At 42.2% G+C, this 23276-nt stretch overlaps 1 protein-coding gene across 1 annotated transcript in view; it reads right to left on the minus strand.

Annotated features, from left to right (window-relative positions):
• Positions 1–11881, minus strand: part of CCDC102A (coiled-coil domain containing 102A) — a 43938-nt gene extending 32057 nt beyond the window's left edge. Inside the window, exon 1 of the mRNA XM_072632341.1 lies at positions 11702–11881. The gene's annotated coding sequence lies outside the window, so the exon portion shown is untranslated. The remainder of the gene's footprint in view (positions 1–11701) is intronic.
• Between the last annotated feature and the right edge of the window lie 11395 nt (positions 11882–23276).

The raw sequence follows: 23276 nt of genomic DNA on the forward strand, positions 1-23276 counted from the left end.
TCCTTCCTCCTATCAAGTTCTTACCCACTAGTTATATCCCAACTTAAATACCACCTCCACCAGAAAGACTTCCCTAAGTTCTCCCTTCTTCCTTTCAGACAGGTTTGCCAGAGGTTCCCCAAACTTGACGTTCCATCTCCTGTTCTTTGGTTCTTCATGGCCTGTCAGTTTACCATAAAGTAATGTGATCTCTCCACACCTCTGCCTCTTTAGAGTTCTTAATTTCCCTCAGGTCTCAGTTAAAGTGCTATCACCTACAGGAAACCTTTCTTATTACTTGATAGTGAAGTCCAGCCCCTCAAATTATGTCTGTGTTTCAACAGTATGCCCCAAGTAGAATGTAAGGTCCTTGAAGGCAGGAATCATTTTGTCTTTCTCTTTGCATCCAAAGTGTCCTTGCATGTAACAGGCAATCAATCAAGAGTTCGCTAAGCACCAACTGTGTGCCACTTAGATGTTTGTTGAATTGAGCTCAAGAAATATTGTGGAAGTAAAATCACAAGGACATGGTAACTGAGGGAGAGGAAAGATTAAATATAACCCTCAGCCTTTGAAGTGAAGAGGACTGTAGTTGTTATTTCCTCTTTTAGAAGAAAATAAGATGACATCATGGGTAATGTCTTGACCTGCTTGTGAATTGGATTTAAGGGAGGCAGAGCTGCCCAAAGTCATCAGCCTTACTCTTTCTTCCAGAGTCATCCAAGTCCAGTGGCAGAACAAAAATCCAACGACTGGTGATAGTTGGGGATGCAGCAGATGACTTTGGTGCCTTTGATGTCTGACCAAACTCAAGGGCCTGCTTGAGACTATTTACTGCAATAAGAGATCCCTGGGGGAAGGAACCATATCCTTTGGCCTTTCTTTACACTCTCAGAACTTAACACTGTTCCTGGCTCACAGAAGGCACCTAAGAAATGCTTATTGACTAATTATTTCTTTCTTGATTGCTTCAGTAATCATTAGCAAGAACTGTTCTGAAATCTTTTTTAGAAGTTTTAAAGGGAAGAAATGTGCCCTATTTGCTGGAAGCAAAAGTAAGAATTAACAATGATTAAGTGTTCTGACCAAGTCTTCAGAAATTCTTCCAGTTAGGAGGGCAGGTGATGCCACTGAGGGAACTGTGAAGTACATAAGAGAATCAGGTTTGGGGTAAAGAAAATAAACTCAGATAGATAAGAATAAGCTCTTCCAATCTATTAAATAAATTTCTGGATTTTCTCTGGCTCTTAGAGCTGATTTCATCCAGACATGGGCTCTGTTGTGAGTCTTTAGAAAGGCATGCCATATGTTTGTTGTTCAGTCGTGTCTGACTCTTCATGACCCCATGGGCCATAGCGCGCCAGGCCCTTCTATCCTCCACTATCTCTCAAAGTCTGTCCAAGTTCATGGTCATTGTTTCCATGACACCATTTATCCATCTCATCCTCTGCTGTCCCTTATTCCTATTGTCTTCAATCTTTCTCAACATAAGGCTCTTTTCCAATGAGTCCTGTTTTCTCATTATGTAGCCAAAGTATTTAAGCTTCAGTTTCAGTATTTCATCTTCTAGTGAATAGTCTGAATTAATTTCCTTAAGCACTGACTGATTTGACCTCCTGGCCACTGCTGAGTTTTCCAAATTTGCTGGCCTACTGAGTGCAGCACTTTAACAGCATCACCTTTTAGTATTTTAAATAGCTCAGCTGGAATTCTATCACTTCACTAACCTTTTAGTTACCAATGCTTTCCTAAGACCCACTTGAATTCATTCTCTAGGATGTCTGGCTCTAGATCAGCAACCACACCATTATGATTATCGGTGATGTTTAGATCTTTCTTGCATAATTCTTCTGGGTATTCTTTCCACCTCTTCTTAATCTCTTCTGTTTGTTGAATCCCTGCCATTTTTGTTTTTTATCACACCCAATTTTTACATAAAATGTTCCCTTGATATCTCTAATTTTCTTGAAATGATCTCTTATCTTTCCCATTCTATTGTTTTCTTCTATTTCTTTGCATTGTTCATTTAAGAAAACCTTCTTACTATTCTCTGGAATTCTGGTATCGCTTTTCCCTTCTGCTTTTCTCAGCTGTTTGTAAAGCCTCATCAGACAGCTATTTTGCTTTCTCTTCTTTTTCCTTGTAATGGCTTTTGTTGCTGCCTCCTGTATAAGTTGGACAGTCATCTACCTGCCCTATGCCATATGTTATTTTGTATTAAAGAGAGGAAGGTTTCTGGCACATTAGGAGGACACCTTCTGGTGAACTTTTGGGAAGACATAGATCAGAGGTGCACATAGGATGAGCAGACAAAGATGGGTTGTAACCAACATCATTCAGAAATTTGAAGATAGAAGGGACCTCAGAGGTCATCAAGCCAAACCCCCTTACTTCATCAATAACAAACCAGACTAGAAGTTAAGTGACTTGCCATGGTCACACAGCTATAAGTGCTGGAGATGAGATTTGAAACCCCATCTTCTTGATTCGAAGTCCAATACTCTATCCACTATACGATGTTATGCTCACTCTTAATGAGGTAAGATTTCAGATCTATTTGAGGATTTGAGTTACTTGATTGCTAAAGTCCTAATTTGATGCCTCATCATGGTGTAGAGGTGACCCCGAACTGTCCAAGTCTGTACTAAGTGAGGGACAAACTCTCATAGGTCCTACCAAGCTGGAAAGATTCTGAATAAGGGTCAAGTGATAGATGACATGTCTGGCAGGTATAACCTCAGGATGGCTGCTGAGTGATATGTTTTCGCTATAGCAGCTCTCAAAGACTATCAATTTTTTTCTTGTTCAGTTGTTTTGGTACAACTCTTTGTGACCCCATTTGGGGTTTTCTTGGCAAAGATACTGCAGCAATTTGCCATTTCCTTTGCCATTTTATTTTATAGATGAGGAAATTGAGGCCAACAGTTTAGTGACTTGTCCAGGGTCACACAGCTAGTAAGTGTCTTATTTGTTTCTACATCACTGGAAATAACCTTCTCTTTGAAATTGTGAGAAAAAAATTAAGCAAAAACATCTGATAAAGTGACTTTGACTGAAAATGTATACAACATCTTGCCCCTAGTGGTCCCCCACCTCTGTGAAGAAAGGAGGAGTATTTCATTATCTATTTCCTAAGGTTATTAGTACTCATAAATGTTCAAAAGTCCATTAAAAAAAAACTCCAGGATTTTCCCAGTGATGCTATTTAACTGTTAGAACTAGCAACATGGCACAGTGAATGAAGTGTTGGACTTTAAATCCTGAAGATCTGGGCTTCATTCCTGCCTCAGACAATTATTAATTGTGTGACCCTGGGTAAGACTGTTAACCTCTCTCTGTGAGTCTTAGTGCTCATAAGTTAAATGGCGATGATAATAGGACCTGGGGCAGCTAGGTGGTGCAGTGAAGTCAGGAAGACTGATCTTCTCGAGCTGAAATCTGGCCTGACACTTACCAGTTGTATGGCCCTAGTTAAGTCCCTTAACCCTATCTGCTTCAGTTTTCTCATCTGTAAAATGAACTGGAGAAGGAAAAAGCAAACCACTCTAGTCTCTTTGTCAAGAATGGGGTCATGAAGAATCAGACACAACTGAAAATGACTGAACAATAACAGTAGGACCCACTCATGGAGATATGGTGAAAACCAAAGGAGATAACACTCATAAAATGCTTTGTAAACCTTAAAGGTTTACGTAAATATCAGCTGTGATGATAAATCACGCAAGAATTCCGTAGGACTCAGAAGAACTTCAGGTGACTCAAAGGCAGGGTGAGTGGGAAAAGGCTTGATTGATGACAGCCTGCAAGCAACTGGTATAAAAGATATCAAATATGTCTTTATGCTTATTGAGGACATATGAAACCATGGAAAGAGTGCTGGATTTGAATCCATGCTCTCATACCACCAATGCTTACCGCCATGCCTGGCAGATGTTTAACAAATGCTAGTTGACTGACTATATGATCTCAAGGAAATCACTTAACTTCTCTGTACCTCAATTTCCTCATCTGTAAAATGAAGCAGATGAACTAGATGATCTCTGGGATCTCTCCCTGCTTTAAATTCATGACCCTATGATCCTATATAAGACTAGAATCAATCAACCTGCTGAGAGCTAGGTTTTATGTGAGGCTAGGCACCAAAGATACACTCAAAACCTCAGAGGGTCAGCCAAGGGCTGCATCTTCAAAGAACCAGAGGGAGGTTGCCACTGTGATGGGAAGATTCTCTCTGGAGGACTTAAGGAGGGACACAGACAAGCATGCATAGAAGATGAGGAACCATAAGCAGGTTACGATCTGCTCTGCCAGAGGGAGGATCACGTCCCTGAGATTCAGGTCACCAAATCTGAGAGCTGGAAGGGACTTCAGTGGCCATCTGGTCCAACTTGAACCAAAAAGTGATTCCATTGCTATAACACAGCTGACAAGTAGTGATCCAGTTTCTGCTCTAAGACCTCCAAGAAGAAGATGTCCACCATCTCCAGGGGTAGCCCACCACTCCACTATTGGGCAGCTTTAATCATTAGGAGGTTCTTCCTGATATTGTCTAATTTTCCCTCTTACACAATTTCTACTTCTTCTGGTTCTACCATTTGGGGCCAAAAAGAGTAGGTCTAGTCATCTTTGCATATGACAGATGCTTGAAAACAGCTAGTATGTCTTTTTTAGTTATCTGTCATATCCCCTTGCCAGTCTGTAAAGGCCGTGAGGGCAAGCATCTTGTCTTCTCTAAACTTTCTCCTCCTGAGTCTAACACATAATAGGAATGGAACAAATGTTTTTTGGACTGAAAAGCACCTATGGTCGGAATTGGTGAAACAGACTGTGGTCCTGGACCAGACAAGGCCAACTGGCCCACATTCATATTCTCCTTCAAATGAGGCTCGAACTAGCCACTACATATTTACCCACAATAATAATGATGGGAATTGGAAAGAGCCTGCCAATCAGGACTTGCAGTCTCCTCTAACTCCCTATCACCCTCTTGATTAATAGGAATCCCTTTCACTGGCAGGGAGGAAACCCATGCTTTCCATGGAAGGATGTGTTTCCCCAGAGGGATAGCCATACTCTGCCTTAACCACTTGCTCCCACCTCCCACTCCTTGCCAATACTTCTCCAATACTAGACTTGGAGACCATACTCTGTCCGCCCCTGGGAGGAGGGGGAGGACTTTAGACAGACCTGTGGCCACAGGCCTGCTGGGCCTGCCAGGCTGGTGAGCCACTGCAGGAAACCTCAATGGGAGGGTGCCTTAATTGGATAAGTACAGAGGGATACAGAATGGTCAGCCCACAGTGTCAGGAAGCCTTTTCCATATAACCTGCTGGCTAGGCTTGGGTAACTGTAAAGAGACCCAAGAGCCTAGGAAGGAAAGAAATCCTGACCTATGCCTTAAAGGGTGACCAGGACAGAAGAGATGTAGAATCCCAGCCATAGAAAAGATGTCAGAGATCATCTAGTCCAGTCCATATCTGAACAAGAATCCCTCTATAACAACTTCAACAAATGGTTATTTTGATTTTGCTTGAAGACCTACAATGATGGGGGAACCACCACTCCACAAAGCAATGCCACTTTTCAATAGCTCTGAATACTATGAAGTTTTTCTTCATATCATGGAAAAAAAATCTTCCTCCATATAACTTCTACTTTACTAGTTTGACCCTCTGGGTATGAGTATCATATGTTTGCTCCCTTTTCACACAATCTTTTCAGATTTTGGGAGAAACCTCTTATGTTATCCATAAATTTTGTTTTTCCTCAGGCTGACAATTCCCAGTTCTTTCACCTAATCCTCTCATGACTTCATTTTCTGTCCTCTTCTCATACTGGGACAAAGGCAGGCAGCTCAGTTTTAAGACCTGGAAAGATGATATCCTGTCCCATCCAAGTCCTTCTCAGATGCCTCCTACATGTCTCACTGATCAATTCAAGTCAATGAACACACCACCATGGTAGAAAGGCATAGAAGCCAGCCTAGCTAATAGAACAGAGCAATTCCTTTACCCACTTTTGATTTCTGGGGCAGAATCTACAAGGCAGTTTTCCCCCAGGTGCCTTCTTTGGTGGATCTTCTGAACTTCAGAAAAGCCTGCTATACCCTACTCCCCTTGGCTGGATAGCTCAAAGGCACTTCTGGTCCCTGGTGTCATGAAGATTAAGCAACACTTCAGGATTCAGGGGCCTGCAACAGGCAGATGCTGGAATAGATTTGCATTGATATCTCCAAATTCTCTCCCCTAGGGTCCCATTGTGAAAGAGTATTTGTGGAAAGGCTGAGTTAGGAGTAATTTTAGCTAGTATTTACAACTAACTTTAAGGTTTGTTAAGTGCCATACATACATTATCTTATTTGATCAAAAAAACATGCTGTTAGATATAATTATTATCCTTATGTTACAGATGAGGAAACTGAGGCTTCAAAGGGTTAAGTGACTTGTCCAGGGTCACACAGCTAGCAAGTACCTGAGGCAGGATTTGAACTCAGGTCTTCCTGACTCTATCTACTGCATCACCTAGAGTACAGTTTATGGTCACAGATAGAGTAAAATGAATTTGGCTTACATGACTATTTAACCTATGATCTTGGTTCCATAAGTTCCCTGCTCTGGACCATTGAACTATATTTCTTCCCTAGAATCCTTACCAACTTAGGCATAGAATCATAGCATCTAAGAGGTAAGGGAGAAAACTTAGAAATCTAGTCCAGCACTAGAGGACTAGCGTCTAGGAATAATGAGATGAATAATCAGTCCCTCAGTATTCTACCCTGGTCAGACCACATCTGGAGTCTTAGGTTGTTATGGGCAACATGTTTTAGAAGTAACATTGAGATGGATGTGGTGAAGCATGCCTGTAATTCCTACTACTGGAGAGGCTAAGGCTGGTGCATTGTTTGAGTCTGGGAGTTGTGACACACAGCAGGGCTAAAGCCAATCAGGTGTTTGTACTAGGATACTATTGGTGCCATCTGGCATCAATATGGCAAGACCCTGAGAGCAGGGATCCACTAGGCTACCTAAGGAGTGGCAAATTGATCAGCTTGGAAACACAGCATAGCTTTTGTGCTAATAAGCAGTGGGACTGAGTAGTTCCTGTACTTCTAACCTGGGGGAGGGAAGGAGGGAAGGAAGGAAAGAAGGAAGGAAGGAGAAGAGGGAGAGAAGACATTGATAAGTTGGAAACTGTTTTGAGGAAGGAAACCAGAATGGTGGAGGGTTGGTGCAAGAGTCCATGGCTGCAGTTCCATTGGGGTTTATGGGGGATGGGAGAAGGATGTGAAGGGCTCTTATGTATAAAAAGGATTAGACTTGTTCTGTTTGGTCCCAAAGGGCAGAACCAGGAGTAATGGGTGAAAGTTACAAAGAAGCCAAGTTAGGCTTAATGTTAGGAAAAAGCTCCCTAACTCTCAAACATATCAAAGAATGGAATGGATGCTTCTTGAGGTAGTGGGTTACCTGTCACTGGAAGTCTTTAAACAAAGTTGGATGACCACCACTTGTTGGGTATATTGCTGGGGCAGCACTTATTTGGTATGGGTTAGACTAGATGGCCTCTGAGGTCCCTTCAAACAAAAGAACTATGATCCTACTAAGTAAGCATCAAGCTAACCTGTGTCCTTGATCTCATTCTTCCCTGTTTCCTCAGGGTCCTTGCTCCAGCAACATCATTTTCTCTCATCGATTTTTTTCCACATCTGCCCACAGATATACTCAATTCACTACAAAAGGAAACTGCTTTTTCTTTTTAAGTCTCATCTAGCTAGGTGATGCAGTGGATAGAGTGCGGGGCCTACTCTGGAAGACTCCTCTTCCTGAGTTCAAATCTGGCCCCCAGACACTTACTAGCTATGTGACCCTGGACAAGTCACTTAACCCTATTTTCCTCAGTTCCTCATCTGTAAAGTGAGTTGAAGAAGGAAATGGGAAACCACTCCAGCATCTTTGCCAAGAAAATTCCAAATGGGATCTCCAAGAGTCAGAAACGAATGAACAACCACAAATTCTGCTTCATTTCTCTTCTACTAAACTTCTTGAAAAGGGTGTCCAAACCTGATACCTTCATTTCCTCACTACCCACTCTCTCCTTACTCCTTATAATTAGACTTCTACCACCACTACTGTATTGAAACTTCTCTAAAAGTCACCACAAGGTCTGGATTGCCAAATCTAATGGCATTTTAAAGAAAACTCTTCATCCCCTCTGTGGCTTTCTGACACTATTGACTGCTTTCTCCTCTTGGATACCTTCTTCTCCCTTGGCTTCAAAGAGCAAAACATCCTCTCCTGGTTCTCCTCTTACCTTTCTAACTATTCCTGTTTCTTTCACTGGTTCCTCACCTTCCCAACTCCTTAATGTAGGTTCTCTTGGCTATATTCTCTCTCTCTCTCTCTCTCTCTCTCTCTCTCTCTCTCTCTCTCTCTCTCTTTCTCTCTCTCTCTTCCCAACGTAGAATAAGTGACTTGCCTAGGGTCACACAGATAGTAGGTTTCTGAGGCTGGATATTACCTCAGGTCCTTCTGACTCCAAGGCTGGTGCACCACGTATCTGCCCCCATAGTCTCTTGCTATATTCTTTCCCTTAGCAATTTCATTTCCTTCCTTGCCTTCAGCTAACATTATATGCAAATGACTTCCAAATCTCTATCCCTCCAACTTCTGCTCTCTTTTGAGCACCAAACCGACAACTCCATTTGAATATTTTTATTTGTATGTCCCACCAACATGTCCAAGTCAACTCGTCCAAAACTGATTTCATTATCTTTTCCCTTAAACTTACTTCTCCCTCTGACTTTGCTATTTCGGTCTGTGACAACAATAAATATTCACTAGCTTCCAATGTTTATAACTTCAGGTGCATCTTAAATTCTTCCTTCTCCCTCACCATTCATATCCAATCAATTACAAAATCTTATTGATTAAAAGAAAATGTATAGTGCCCAGTGCAAGGGAGACAACAGCCCCCTCTCTATTCTGCCTTTGTTGATCAAACAACAAATAAACATTTATTAGAAAAAAAATCCTGTTGATTCTATCTATTCTGTCTATTCTATACCACCTACACGGATTATTGCAATAATTTTCTTATAGGTTTTTACACCTGCATTCTCTCCCTTTCATCATTTTTCTAGTACTGATCCCTCTTTTGATCCTCTTAGGATGTTTTTACTTATACATCCTACTAACACATCAAATGCAATATGTCCAAATGACTTCATCATTTTTCCTCTTAAACTTATTTCTCAATTCAATAAATATTTATTAAGCTCCTACTATATGTCAGACACTGTGTTAGTTGATAAGGATATAAAAACCAAAGCCAGAAATGATCCCTACCCTCATGGACCCTAAATTCTACTAGGGGAAGTAATAACAACAATAAAATAACAGAGAGCAGGTCAAGATTTGCAAAGGATTTATAAACATTATCTCATTTGATCATGTACACAAATAAGTACAAAATACATACAAAAAAATTCAGTGAAGAGAGGGAGAGTTCTAACAACTGAGAGGAATTGTAGCATCATAGACTGAAAGCTGAAGAGATCCATAGAAGCCATCTAGTCCAAACTCATTTTACAGATAAGGAAACTGAGACTCAAAAAGATTAACTGATTTGCTCATAGTCCCACAAGTAGTAAGTAGCAGAGGAGGATTAGGAAAGGTCCTTCACAGGTGACATTTGATCTGAGCCTTGAAGGGAGGTAGGGATTCCAGTCACTGGAAGTAAAGGAGAACATTCTAGGCATGAGGAACAGCCTTCGCAAAAAGCAGGAGGCAGGAAATGGAATGTCACCAATAGTAGGTAGATGACTTTTCTTGGAACATGAACTATATGAGAGGGAATAATAGGAGTTGTTTAGAATTTCAGCAGGAGCTGAATTCTGAAGGGCTTTAAATGCCGAACAGCATTAAATAATCTTAAATGATCTTTCTTGTATATGTTATCTGGTCATGTCACTTGAGCACTCAAAAATTTTCTGGGGCTCTTTATCGCCTACAGAGGAAAGGTCAAAATCTTCTGCAAGGCATCAAGACCCTCAACAATCTAATGGCTCCCTATTTTCCCAGTTCTACCTCAGACTAATCCCTTCTCTATAATTTATGCTTCAAATTGTACTATGTTCTTCCCCCTCCCCCACCAACCAAAACTCCTTGACCAATCCAACCACTGTACCTTTGCTCATGTTTTTCCCTATGTTTAGACTATCTCTCCTTTTTTCTTCCACCTGCTGAATTTTTATTCTTCCTTTAAATTCTAACATGAATTGCCCCTCTAGAAAGCTTTCTCAAAATTCCTATAAGGATTTCCTCCTTCAAATTTCACATAACACCTTCTTTTGCATTTCCATGCTAAACTATGAATTATGGAAAACTGTATACATATATGGTCTGGGGAGTGGACTACAGGCCTTTTCTCTGAGGCTAGCCTGAATACATCAGAAGACGTTCATCACCAGATCCGCTGCAGGGTTATGAATTTTTTGGCCACAGCAATTTTTCTCTATTTCTTTGAGGAAATAGAGGAAACCTGGATCAATAAGGGAAATGCCCACAAAAATAGAAACACAAATCTTTATGGAGCACTAATCTTCAGTGTATATGAATTCCCCCCTCTACTAGATTGTGTGCTCCAGAGCTATCCTTTTTTTTTAAAGTCCCGTCACTCCCCCAAGTGCCTAGCATAGTTTGCATACAAGCCTGATTTAATAAATGGGTTTTTTCACCATTTGTTACATCAAATCAGAGAATTCGTGAGAACTTAACAGTTGTACACATACCAGTTATGAGAAGTCGTTGGCACAACTGCGATGTTAGCAGGACTAAGATCATGCCCGTTTGATAAAGAAACTGGGATCATCTCCCTACTTTCAAGCCAGAAAGGGCAATTCATCTCTCCCCTCCCCGGGCCCTCCACCTGTCCCCTATGGCCTCTGCTAGCTGCATCACGTTTCCAGAGGTGCATTGTTGCCCCCATCCAATTCTTCTTCCTCTTTCCTAAGAGATATACTTAATTCCTCTTCAAACTCCCAGAGCTCAAGAATAAGGTTCAGAGTTCCTACGTCCCTACCTCCCTTTCCCTCCCGCTGCCCAAGTGCCCAATTACTCCCCACCTCATCCAACACCGGGAGGTCCCGCCCACCCCTTTTTTCGAGGCCCTCATTGGTCCTTCCGGATTGGGGGGGAACAGACCGAGACAAGAGGGTTCCCCACTAGGATTGGCCGCCAGTGCTGGTCTATCCCAAGCTCGCCATGGTGACCACGTTAAGTTCGGTGAGGAGAGATCCAAATCCCACCCCTGGTCTCCCCCCCACTTCCCCCCACCCCCGGACCGCTGCATTCCAAACCCGGGTCCCCCCTCCCCCTCAATACCCAGGCTGGGGCCAGTGAGGGAGGGTTTTGGTCCCCCGGGAGACAGAGACACAAACATTCAGAATGGAACCTCCCCCACCCCCACTCCACCCCCCCCACCCCCCCCAAAAAAATAAGTTGGAGGAAGAAAGTTAGGTTAGAGGAGCTGAGACTGCCGGAGCTTCTGAACTGGCAGATGCCCACACCACTCTCTCCTCCCCGAAACTCAGTAATTCTGTAGGTGCCCTGAGTCAAAGCCTCAGTGCTCGCCTCCACCCCCTACTCGCCCTATAGAAGGGGCGTAGTTTTCTCCGTCACGGCCCAGTATGAGGACGGTTCCCCCTCCCCAAAGCTCTCCGACTCACCTGGGCCACCTCGCTCCCCGCCCAGCCTGGCCCGGCCCGGCCCGGCTCAGCTCAACTCAGTCCCGTGGAACGCAGAGCGGAGCGGACTTTGGGCAGCCGGCGGGCGGCCTGGGCAGCCGAGATTCCTGCAGCAGCAACGGCGGCAGAGGCGGGAGGAGGGACGAAGGAAGCGGAGTCTCCTCCTCCCGGGGGGAGGGGAGAGAGAGAAGGGCAATAGAACTAGCAGTGGCAGGGACGTGGGCTGGCCCGGCAGGTCCCGATAGTTCGATTGTGCCAGACTCAGTTCGGCCAGGTTCGATCGGGCCGCTCCCACCTAGCCTGCTTTGGTCTAGTTTGGGCTTGGTTCCAAGGGCCTAGCTCATTAGAGTCCGATTTGGCTTGGCCCCCTCTAGGAGAGGCTGCCAGGGGAGCTAGCTGGCTCTCGGTAACCCAAAAGAAGAGTTCGGCTGGGGCAGTTCTCGAACTTTGATTGCGGAAAGAATCAACTTTGTTGTTTAGTCGTGTCCGACTCTTGGTGACCACATGGAGCATAGCGCGCCAGGTCTTCCATCTCCCAAAGTTTGTCCAAGCTCGTTCATTTCTTCCAAGACAGTATCTCTCCATCTCATCCTCTCCTGTCCCCTTGTCCTTTTTTGCCTTTAATCTTTCCTAACATCGAAGAGTTTTCAATGAGTCTTGTCTTTCCATTATGTGACCAAAGTATTTGGGGTTATATGTAGGGTGCTGCTTATCTGGAGGAAATGAAGTGGAGGTGAGCAGGAAAGGACTGGTCAAAGCACCAATTCAGTGGCATAGAGATAGATAGATAGATAGATAGATAGATAGATAGATAGATAGATAGATAGATAGATAAGATAGACAGACAGACAGGTAGGTAGATAGATATAGAAGCTCAGGTAATGAATCCCCCTACTCAGACATACACACACATACACACACACAGACACATCCATACTGGGAAGAGGAAGGACTTGGGGGACACTGGAGAGATAGTTTTAGCACCTCTTTGAAAGCCTGTTGATGGGGTGGCTTAGTACATTTAGAACTGTTCCCAAACCTCTGGCACATTGGCTTTGTGACCCTCCCAGTGTCCCTCTAAGCAACTCTCTAAGACTATAAAGTTCAGGGAAGGTACCAACCTGCATTAGTAGAGTAGAATTCCTTACCTGGGAGTTCCTTATAGCAGTAAAAGTTCAGGTTCAGTCCCTATTACAATTTTGTAAATAAGTTTCTTGAGAGCAATATATATGCCAGGTGCCCTACCTATGGGCCAGGTATCAGTGAAGAAGAAAACTAGGAAACAGCCAAGGGTCAGAAATCAAGAGAACTGGTAGGTGAGCTCTTGACCCTGTCACAACTAGCTTTTCATTCATGAGACTCAATTTCTTTCTCAGTACAATGAGGTAGTGGGATTAGGTGAGTTCTAAAGATTCTTTGTTCTAACATTACATGTTCTAACGCATCATTTATTCTCTTTGAACCTTGATTGCTTCATCTATAAGAAAAGGAAACGGGACTAGATGATTTCTAAGATTCCTTCCCAGTCTAAGGTTCTGTGAATTCTTGACCTGAAAATGATTCACTAGTCACTGTTGACCCTGATACTGAGCCCCATTAATTCTCAGAAGTGGCACCACTGTTGCCCTCAAAACATCCTAGAGCTGAAAAAGTTGGTTCTCCAGAGATTCCCTGAAACCTACATAGCAGTAGAGATATTTTCTCTGACTTCTGATCATATCATTAAACTGTAGTTGCTATCTGCAAATGGTTCCTTAATTCCTAGATCCAATAATCTTTTCTTTTTTTCCTTTTTTTTGGTAAATAGTATTTTATTTTTTAAAGTTACATGTAAAAATAGTTTTCAACATTTATTTTTTATAAGATTTTGAGTTTCAAATCTTTTTTCCTTCTCTCCCTCTCATCGCCCTTTCCCAAGAGAGCAATCAATGTGATATAGGTTATGTGCAATCATTTAAACATATGTCCACATTGTGGTTTGTCCTTCATTCTTGAAGAGGACCATGATGTCAGGAAGATGATAATGTGACTTGCAAATGAATTGGATTTTAGTGAGGGAGGGCTGTGCAAAGTCACCAGCCTCACTTCCTCTTCCAGAGCCATCTGGGTCCAGTGGCCAGATCAGGACAACTAAAGAAGGCCCAGGATGCAGTGGGAGACCTTGGCCTTTTTAAGCTAAGGTCTTTCTGAGGTCTCACTTTGAGTGAGGCAACACCCATTCAACGAACAGGCCTGTTTAAGACGTAAGCCAAAGGATGGCCCCTTTAATAATAAAAAAAATCAAACTGGTTGGGGAAGATCCTCAGAGTTGTTGGTCAAAAGAGAAACAGTTACTATGTACATTCACTCTGAGTCAGGAGGGCCCAAAAAGTAACCATTAAGAGATGCTTGGGCAGGGATGTATTATTGTCCAATCAATGAGGTGATGTCATGGTCCTCTTAGAGAATGAAGGGCAAACTACAAACTGTCAGTAATCTGAGTTGACCCAATGGGGACACAGCTGGCCAATTCCAGTTGGTCAATTCAGCTCATCCTTTCCTGTCCTCTCTTTTCCTCTCCTCGCGTCTCCTCTCTTCTCCTCTTCATTCCCTACATCGGATATCAGGGTGTTCTGCCCAAAAGAAGGTAAAATTTTGATGGCTGAATTTCTACATTAGTTATATTGTGAAAGAAGAAAAAGAACAAAATGGAAAAACCACAAAAAACAAAAACAAAAAAAGTGAAAATAGTATGCTTTGATCTGCATTCAGACTCCATAGTTCTTCCTCTGGATGTGGATAGCATTTGTCATCATGAGTCTTATAGAATTGTCTTGGATCATTGTATTGCTGAGAAGAATTGAGAAGAGCTAAGTCAATCATAGCTGATCATTGCTCAAGGTAGCTGTTTCTGTGTACCATATTCTCCTGGTTCTGCTCACTTCACTCAGCATCAATTCATGTGAGTTTTTCCAGGTTTTTCTGAAATCTGCTTGTTCATCATTTCTTATAGCACAATAGTATTTCATTACATTCCTATACCACAACTTGTTCAGCCATTCCCCTGTTGATGGACAGTCCCTTAATTTCTAATTCTTTGCCACCACAAAAAGAGCTGCTATAAATATTTTTGTACATATAGGTCCTTTTCCCTTTTTTTTGTGATCTCTTTGGGATACATATCTACTAGTGGTGTTGCTGCAAAGGGTATGCACAGTTTGATTGCCTTTTGGGCATAGTTCCAAATTGCTCTCCAGAATGGTTGAATCAGTTCACAACCCCACCAACAATGCATTAGTGTCCCAATTTTCCTACATCTCCTTCAACATTCAATAATCTTTTCTTAATCCTTATCCTGGACCCCTAGATTGTGCAGTAGATAGAGTACCTGGCCTACAGTCAGGAAACTCATCTTCCTGAGTTCAAATCTGGTCTCAGACTCTCACTAGCTGGACAAGTCACAGTTCCTCATTTGTAAAATGATCTGGAGAGGGAAACAGCAAATCATTCTAGTATCTCTACCAAGAAAACCCCAGATGGGGTCATAAAGAGTTGGACATGACTGAAAAACACCTGAACGATACAAATCCTTATCCTTCTTCACCTTCTTTGGCATACTTGACACTTGAGCATCCTCTCCTCCTGGACACTCTCCTCTCTGGTATCAAATATAATCTCTTCTTCCTGTCTTCTCCCCTCCCCTCCTCCTCCTCACTTAATCTTGCATCCAGTGATGTTCTCTTGTCTGTTCCTTGAAGAAGACACTCAGTTGACTCAAGGTATTTTCATTGGCTGTGCCCCATGCCTGGAATACTCTCCTCATCTCCACCTTTTAGCTTCTCTGATTTCTTTCAAGTCCCAGCTAAAATTCCACCTTCTACAAGAAGTTTTTCCCAGTCCCACTTAGTGCCTTCCCTCTGTTGATTATCTCCAATTTATCCTGTTGTCTCCCCCATTAGACCTTGAGCTCCTTGAGAGAAGGAACTGCGTTTTGTCTTTCTTTGTATTCCTCCAGTGCTTAGCAAGTTCCTGGCACTTAGTAGGTGCTTAAAAAATACTTGGCTGACTGTTTTAAAGCTATTCACAATCTGACTCCAGTGTACCTTCCCAGGCTTATCACATGTTCTCTTTCACATAGGCTATATTCTAACTGGCCCACTTCCTACTCCTCACACATGACATTGCATCTCGTATACTTGTGCCTTTGTACAGGCTGTCCTCCCAAGTCTGGAGTGTATTGCTTCCTCGTCTCTGCCTCTTAACATCCCTAGCTTCCTTCAAAGGGCAGCTTAAGTAACACTGTTTGCATGAACTCTTTCCTGATCTCCCCCAGCTTCTAGTGTTCCCCCAATTCCATTTGCATCTACTTTGTATTTATCTTTACTTTCACCAGTATTGTGTTGTTTTCTTCCAATTCAGTGTAAGTTCCTTGAGGGCACCCACTATTTTGATTTTTGTCTCTGTACCCCACTATCTATTACAGTGCCAGTCACATAATTGGTGCTTAATAAATACTTATTGATTGATTGAAATCTTAATTAAGAGAAGGGAGTGTTCCACCAAACAAGAATGGCTTCTTCAACACTTATTGTTGATAATCTTCATAAAAGGAAATAACCTACTAAATTGCCTTATGAGTACAATTTAAGATCACAATGGATTGTTTGGTTGCTGACCAAGAACCTTGGAGTTCAGAATGTGAACGATAATCTAACAAACGTTTTGTGTATGTATGTGTGTGTGTGTTTGTGTGTGCCTACAATACAAAACGTAGTAGGGAGACAAACACAAAATCTGAAAAACAGTCTCTGTCAAGAATATTTACATTCTATTATGCTGGTCTATGGGTGAAGATGGAGAAGGGGCAGAGAAATGGGTTGAATGTATACTCACTCTCATGATGTGCTCTAGAAGTTGGCGGTTGAGGTTAACCCTTGATAGAAGTTTGTTTTCTTGGCATTTAGTATTTTCAACTTTAAGAAGAAATAAAAGAAAGTCCAGTTATTTTCCAAGTCCCTCTCAGCTGGGCTTCTGTTACTCAAGGATTTGTAAGATCAAAATTCTGTAAGTGATCTTAGAATATGGAATATTAGAGCTCAGGGAGCCCTTAAAAATTCTTTAGTCCAACCTCCCTCCCCCATTTTAAAGATGAGGAAATTGAGCCCAGAGAAAGTAAATTGCCCAAGATCACACAACCAGCCTGTGGCACAGCCACAGAACTTTTCATTGTGCTATGCTGTCTCCATTATTGTAAATTTTCCCTCGAATGAAATGGGGCAGCATGAATGAAATGGAAACATTTTTGTTGCTGATGACTCTTTATTTTCCTTTGTTTAATGACCACTTCTAAAGGCTGATATCCAGAATGCACATAATTAAATTGTTCAGAAAGTGAAGGTTGGATTTCTAATTCCATCTAAAATACCTTCTCATTCAGTGTGACCCAGTGGTGTAAACTTTAAATAGTTTCAGGCGCAGTTGGAGGTGAATCGTTTAGTTCTTTGAAACATTAAACTTGGAGGGGCTCCAAATCTCTGTTTTTCTACTTAAAACCTGCATGACCTTGGGCAAATCACTTAGCTCTTTGGTTTGCAGTTTTGTCCTCTGTAAATTTCGCTACTTGGAAAAGATCATTTCTGAAATCCTCTCTAGCTCTAAATCTTGTGGTCTCTAAGATTGTTGTTTTTAGCTCAGAGTCATGTGTTCTTTAAGGTTCCTTCCAAAATGCTTTGAACTCTTGCCATTTGGAAGATGGGGATTGGCCCTGGGGAGTTCTTTTTGTAACCTTCCACCCCCTATCTGGCAAGGTAGTGAGCACTGCCACAGGAGCTGAGGATTCTAGTTACCTGTCAGGATTTATGCCCTTTGAACTTGGCATTGGAAAAGGAGTCTGGAAAAGGGAAAGGAAGAGTTCCTCTTCTAGAACTACTTGGAGGGATAGGGGTGGATAGGGTAAGCATGATGTACCTCACCCATGGGCACCTGTTCCCCTGCCTCTGCCTCCAGGACAACTATGGGCTACAGACAGCTGTTTTCTAATAATTTCTTCCTCAGACACTTACCGTTATTGTTAATACTTATGTTTACATATGAACATTTTCTGGCTGCTAATCCTGATTTGTGTGGTTAATGGGGGCAAGCAGGAAAAGTTTAGGAGAAGGATTTCCTTAAAGAGATGGGAGACAATTCCTTTTATCTTGATGTGAAGATAGTGGAGAAGCTTCCCAATCCCTACAAGACAGAGACAATGTACAAACTTAAACAGTCATCCTGTAGACTAGAAAGAGAAACTATTGAAGCCATATATTAGAATTATTTTTACCTGGAACCAGCACATCAGTGCCCTTTTCATAAATGGGAGCTTGATGTACTCTAGATAGATAAAGCATTTATGAAGAGCTTGATATGTGAGGGGCAAAGTGCTAAGCACTGGGGACACAAAAACAAATAAGTAAGTTGGTTCCTGCCCTCAAGAAGCTTATATTCTAAGGATGGTAGTCCACATATAAAGAAGATCTGGAAAGTAGCATGCTGTGGAATCAATGGGGAAGTAATGTGAAGGTCATGAACCCTAAAAAGAGGCAAAAGCTCACCTATCAGAGCCATGGGACCCAGGAACAGAGTCTAGGTTACCAGTAGGGAGCAAGTTGAGGTGATGGCCCAAATATAGAAGGCACAACGTGGTGCGGACTCATTTCTCATGGTACACACAGGAGAATGTGGTATTGCTACACGTTCATTCCTGAAAATGTGTTTCCAACTAGAAAGGGCTTATCTATCAATTCTTTGCCCCTACAAATTTCCTGCCCCTTCTTTTTGTTGTTATGTGATTGTTTGAGTGACATCCAACTCTCCATAACCCCTTTTTGTGGGATTTTCTTGGCAAAGATACCGGAGTGGTTTGCCATTTCCTTCTTAAACCCATTTTACAAATGAGGAAACTGAGACAAACAGGGTTAAGTGACTTGTCTAGGGTCACCCAGCTAGTAAGTGTCCGAGGTCAGATTTGAACTCAGGAAGATGAATCTTCTTAACTTCAGGACTGGCTCTATCCACTGTGCCACCTAGCTTTTCTGTCCTTCTTTATTCATTCTTTATTCTGTTCAGGTTAGAGTCTTTTTGAGTACTGAGGAATTGGACATAGGAACATATACCTATGGCAATGTGCAAACTCCTTGATCACAAATGATTCCTCTTCCCTTTGATTACTTCTTCCAAGAAGCCATCTAAGTGTCACCTGCCTGACTAGCCACTTTAATAGCTCTTTTTCCTTTTCCTTCTCCTTCCCAGAAATTTTAGGCTTTTTGTGGCTATATCTATAGTGTTATAATTAGCTGGGTATATAGGTGTGGTTTAATCAGTTAGTGAATAAACATTTATTAACTGTCTACTGTTTGCCAGGCACTGTGCTGAGTCTTGGGGATACAAAGAATGGTAAAAGATCATCTCTCATCTCAAGGAGCTCACAATCTAATGGGAAAGACGACATGCAAACAACTATGTACAAACCAGTTAAATTTAGGATAAATTGGAAATAATCAACAAGAAGGAAAATGCTAGAATTAAGGGGACTCCAGAAAGGCTTCCTGTAGAAGATGAGATTTTAGCTGGGACTTGAAGGAAGTCTGGGAAGAGAAAAAGGAGAGTATTCCAACCCAGGGGGCCAGCCAATGAAAAATACTCAATTGGGACATGAATTGTCTTTTTCAAGGAACAGAGTTGAGGAGAGGGGAGGAGGAAGGTCTAAGAAGACTAGAGAGATGGGGAAGCAGGACAGGGTTTTAGGAGTTATTTATACGAATGTGGTATGCTGGTCAGTGTCCCATCCCTTTGTCCTAGATATACTGTAAGTTCCTCAAAGATGTTTTTCCACCTTCCTTTGCCTTTCCCCTAGTCATGGCCAGTTTTCTACATACAAATTCTACATACAATTCTACATACAATACATACAATTTCTACATACAATTCTACATACAATACATACAATTTCTACATACAATTCTACATACAATACATACAATTTCTACATACAATAAAAATGCAGTTTTCTTTGTCAGAAAGCTTGTCCCCCAAGGTCAATACCGTCAGCCCCAGCTGATGCAGACAACCATCTGGAAGTCTTGGGATCCATGGGAAATGAGCCAGCAATGATTTCATCCACTGATGTTTAAGTGTCCTTAGAAGTTGGCTAGGAGCTGCCTAAAGGATATGGGATAGTCCCCATTGAACTCCCCCTCTCAACTCCAACCTCAACTGGCATACTTCCTTGTGACAGACATGTCCAGGAACATTAGCCTTGGTGAGGGAACCCTTTAAGACTGGCAATGAGGTAGGATGGGGTGACCTGAACCTCAGAGAGGTCCAGAGTCACTCAGCAAGGCTTTAACAGCCTAGGGATTCCCAGACCCCTGCTCAAGTACCAGTCTTAAGGTTGTAGCCTCTGCTAAACCCCAAGATGGAAAAGGAATGCCCAGTCATCATATATACAGTGGCTCAACTAGTTGCAGGATTCCCTGGCCCTCATAATACTTGTGATCTTTCTAAGGAACTCCCTTAGGAATAAGATAGATAAAGAAGAAAGTCTCTGCTCTCAAAGAGCTCACATCCTAATGGGGGTGACTTTACATAGACGATTTCAATTTCAAGTCAAATGAAAAGGTATTATGGTCATTAGGACACAGGAACAAAGCAGGGTAATGACGCCTATTTGATGCAATGCATCTGAGGCCATCTCCAGTTGTCCTGACCATCTCCAGTTGTCTTGCCATTGGACTCTGATGATTCTGGAGGAGAGAGTGAGGCTCACAGCTCTGCCTCCCTTAAATCCAATTCACTTGCAAGTCAAGACTCACCCTCCTCATGTCATTGATCCTCTTTGAAAAGGAAAGACCACAACCACCACCAACAACAACTCATAAAATCATATCAGTTTCTCATAAGAATTCTGATGTGACTGAACCATTTGATAGTGCAGAGTTGGGTCATGATGCCTTAGCTATTGCATGTAGAGCTTTGCACACTCTAAAGCATTATTTAAATGTCAATTGTTATCATTACTATGGCTGGCCCTGTTCTTGGCACTGTGAGAGACAGGAGGGAAAAAGATATGGAGGAGTCAGCTTTCATAGATATGAGATAATTAGTGAATAGAGTATGGTATTATCTTTGGAAATACAAGAAAGGATCTGTAGTTAGGGAAGACTTCCTGGAGGAAGTGGAATGGGACCTGGGCCAAGAAGGATGGTAAAATTGAGTAGGTGGATAGAAGTTTGTAGAGTGCAATGTGGTTAAGGAACACAGCACAAAAGAAGGCACGTAGAAAGGAAAGAGAATGGAATAAGGAGGAGACCTGTAGAGTAGAAGGTGGTAGGGAATAGGTAACAGGAGACATGTAATTAGGGATAAGTTTGGAAGGGTAGCCTGGGGCTAGATCAAAGAGGACAATGGATGTTAAATGATAAATTTAGGCTTAGTGCACCCTATGTTTCTGGAGTGTAAGGTGTATTTAGGGAGGACCAGTACATTTGGTGTGATGGCTGCCGAGCCCTTTTCAGGGCTGCTTTCCACCTTTGGTGTCCACCTGTTCCACCCAACTCCCGTGGCTCCAAGAAGCTACAACATATCTGAAGATCACCTGGCAGGATAAAGTACCAGACACTGAAGTCCTTGCTCAAGCTGAACTGCCAAGCATTCAAACTATGCTTCAGAGAGTGCAACTCCGAATGAGCTGACCACGTTGTTCAAATGCAAAATGCACACTTGCCAAAAAGACTATTTTATGGAGAACTCACATGGGGCAGGCGATCACAGAGTGGTCAGAAGAAGCGATTCTCAATGTCTCTCTTAAGAACTTTAGATTTGATAGTGTGACATGGAAGACACTGGCACAGGACCGCTGAGCATGGCATACCCACATCAAAAAGGGTGCTGTGTTCTATGAGCAAAGCAGAATTGAAACAGCACAAAGGAAAGGTAGGATGTGCAAATTTGGAGTATCCACCTCAAATATTCACATGGACTATCTGTGCACAATCTGTGATAGAGCATTCCGAGCTCGTATTGGTCTGATCAGCCACAGTTGGACACACTGAAACTTAACTATATCATGATGATGTCATTTTGGTTCTCTTTGAAAACGAAGGATAACCACCAATGTTTCTATCTAGGCCTTGCTCTCTTCCTCTGTGTGTTGAAGATATTAGACTAGATAATCTATCCCTAATGTCCCTTCCCACTCTAATCTCTATAAGTCTGCGACTTAATGGGCAATGAGGGAGCCACTGCTATTTCTTTAGGAAGGGAGTGGCATGGCCACGAATCACTCAAACCAGTGTCCATGACTAGACACTCACTCAGGGAATGATCAGCCTTGGCTTTTAGGTGACCAAAGAGAACAAGAGGATTACAGGTGTTTAGGAGGACCAGCTAAATCCTAGACTGAGTGTCGATTTCTCTCAAATCCTGAAAATGGCAGATTCTCTTCTCAATTAAAGGGAAAACACATAGTCAGCAATTTCAAAACCACAGTGAGACTGTAAAAGGAAAGTTCCCACTAAGGATTTTGACATGGGAGTCATGTGGGTGAGGACACTGAGGCCAGGGAAGATGAAGTGACTTCTTCAAAGTGACACAGTCAGAAAGCAACAGAACTGACACCATTAACCCAGACCTCTGAATCCAGGGTTTTCCCACTACACTCCAGGCCCTACTTAAAGCACGGACCACCAATAATTTGTAGCTAATTTGTGGGCAGGAGAAGCAATATGTTTTTCTTCATAGATTGTTCCAGGCTTCCTAAAAAAGAAACTCTGGAGTGCTGTGGCTTTGTTTGAGGCTGAAATGATGCTGAGACAGTTTCCCTGTACGGATCACTTTGACACAGGCAAGACCAATGTTTCTTTTACTAATAGCATTAAGATGAAGAAGAGGTTGCTCAGTTTGTTAGACTGAATAAGTCACCATATGGCACTCTAGGCTTGAACTGCCTCAGCTTACTCACTAGGCAGATACAAAAGAAACAGACATCCCACTGGGTTGCTCTTTCTGATTGTTCCAGACCAGGAATGACTCAGACATAGAGGATCAAGATTGGAATGAAATGAGTCAGTCACAGGCTATATAACATATAACAAAAGGAAGTTTTCTCAACAATGGTAAAGGAAGGGCATTCAGCAAAGGTAAATGAGTTGGGCACAGTTTCCATTTTATTTCTCCCTTTTTTGCCCCTAACATAGCAACAGGAAGTCTCTCAAATCTGAAGAAAATGAGCTATTTGTGCACTTGGGATTGTGTGCCTTAAGCTGGTACATCAACAATTGGAGCTTTCACCCCATGGAACACCTAAGTTTCAAAGTTGGTTTTATTGCCTTTTTAAGGGAAAAGTAACCTGTCCTGTGTTTTCATTAGGAATAGCTGTTGCTAATACCACACTGATTAAGCCACTGGGTGGTGCTCAAAGCTTGACCAATAACTTTACCTTACTCAGCTCCTATGTGGAAATGCTAATTTTTTCAGACTTCAACTTTTCCATTGCCTTCCAAGGCTATCTAAGAGTATGATTTAATCTCATAATAATTTA

This window comes from Notamacropus eugenii, chromosome 1 (genome assembly GCF_028372415.1).
Source record: "Notamacropus eugenii isolate mMacEug1 chromosome 1, mMacEug1.pri_v2, whole genome shotgun sequence".
NCBI classification, from domain to species: Eukaryota; Metazoa; Chordata; class Mammalia; order Diprotodontia; family Macropodidae; genus Notamacropus; species Notamacropus eugenii.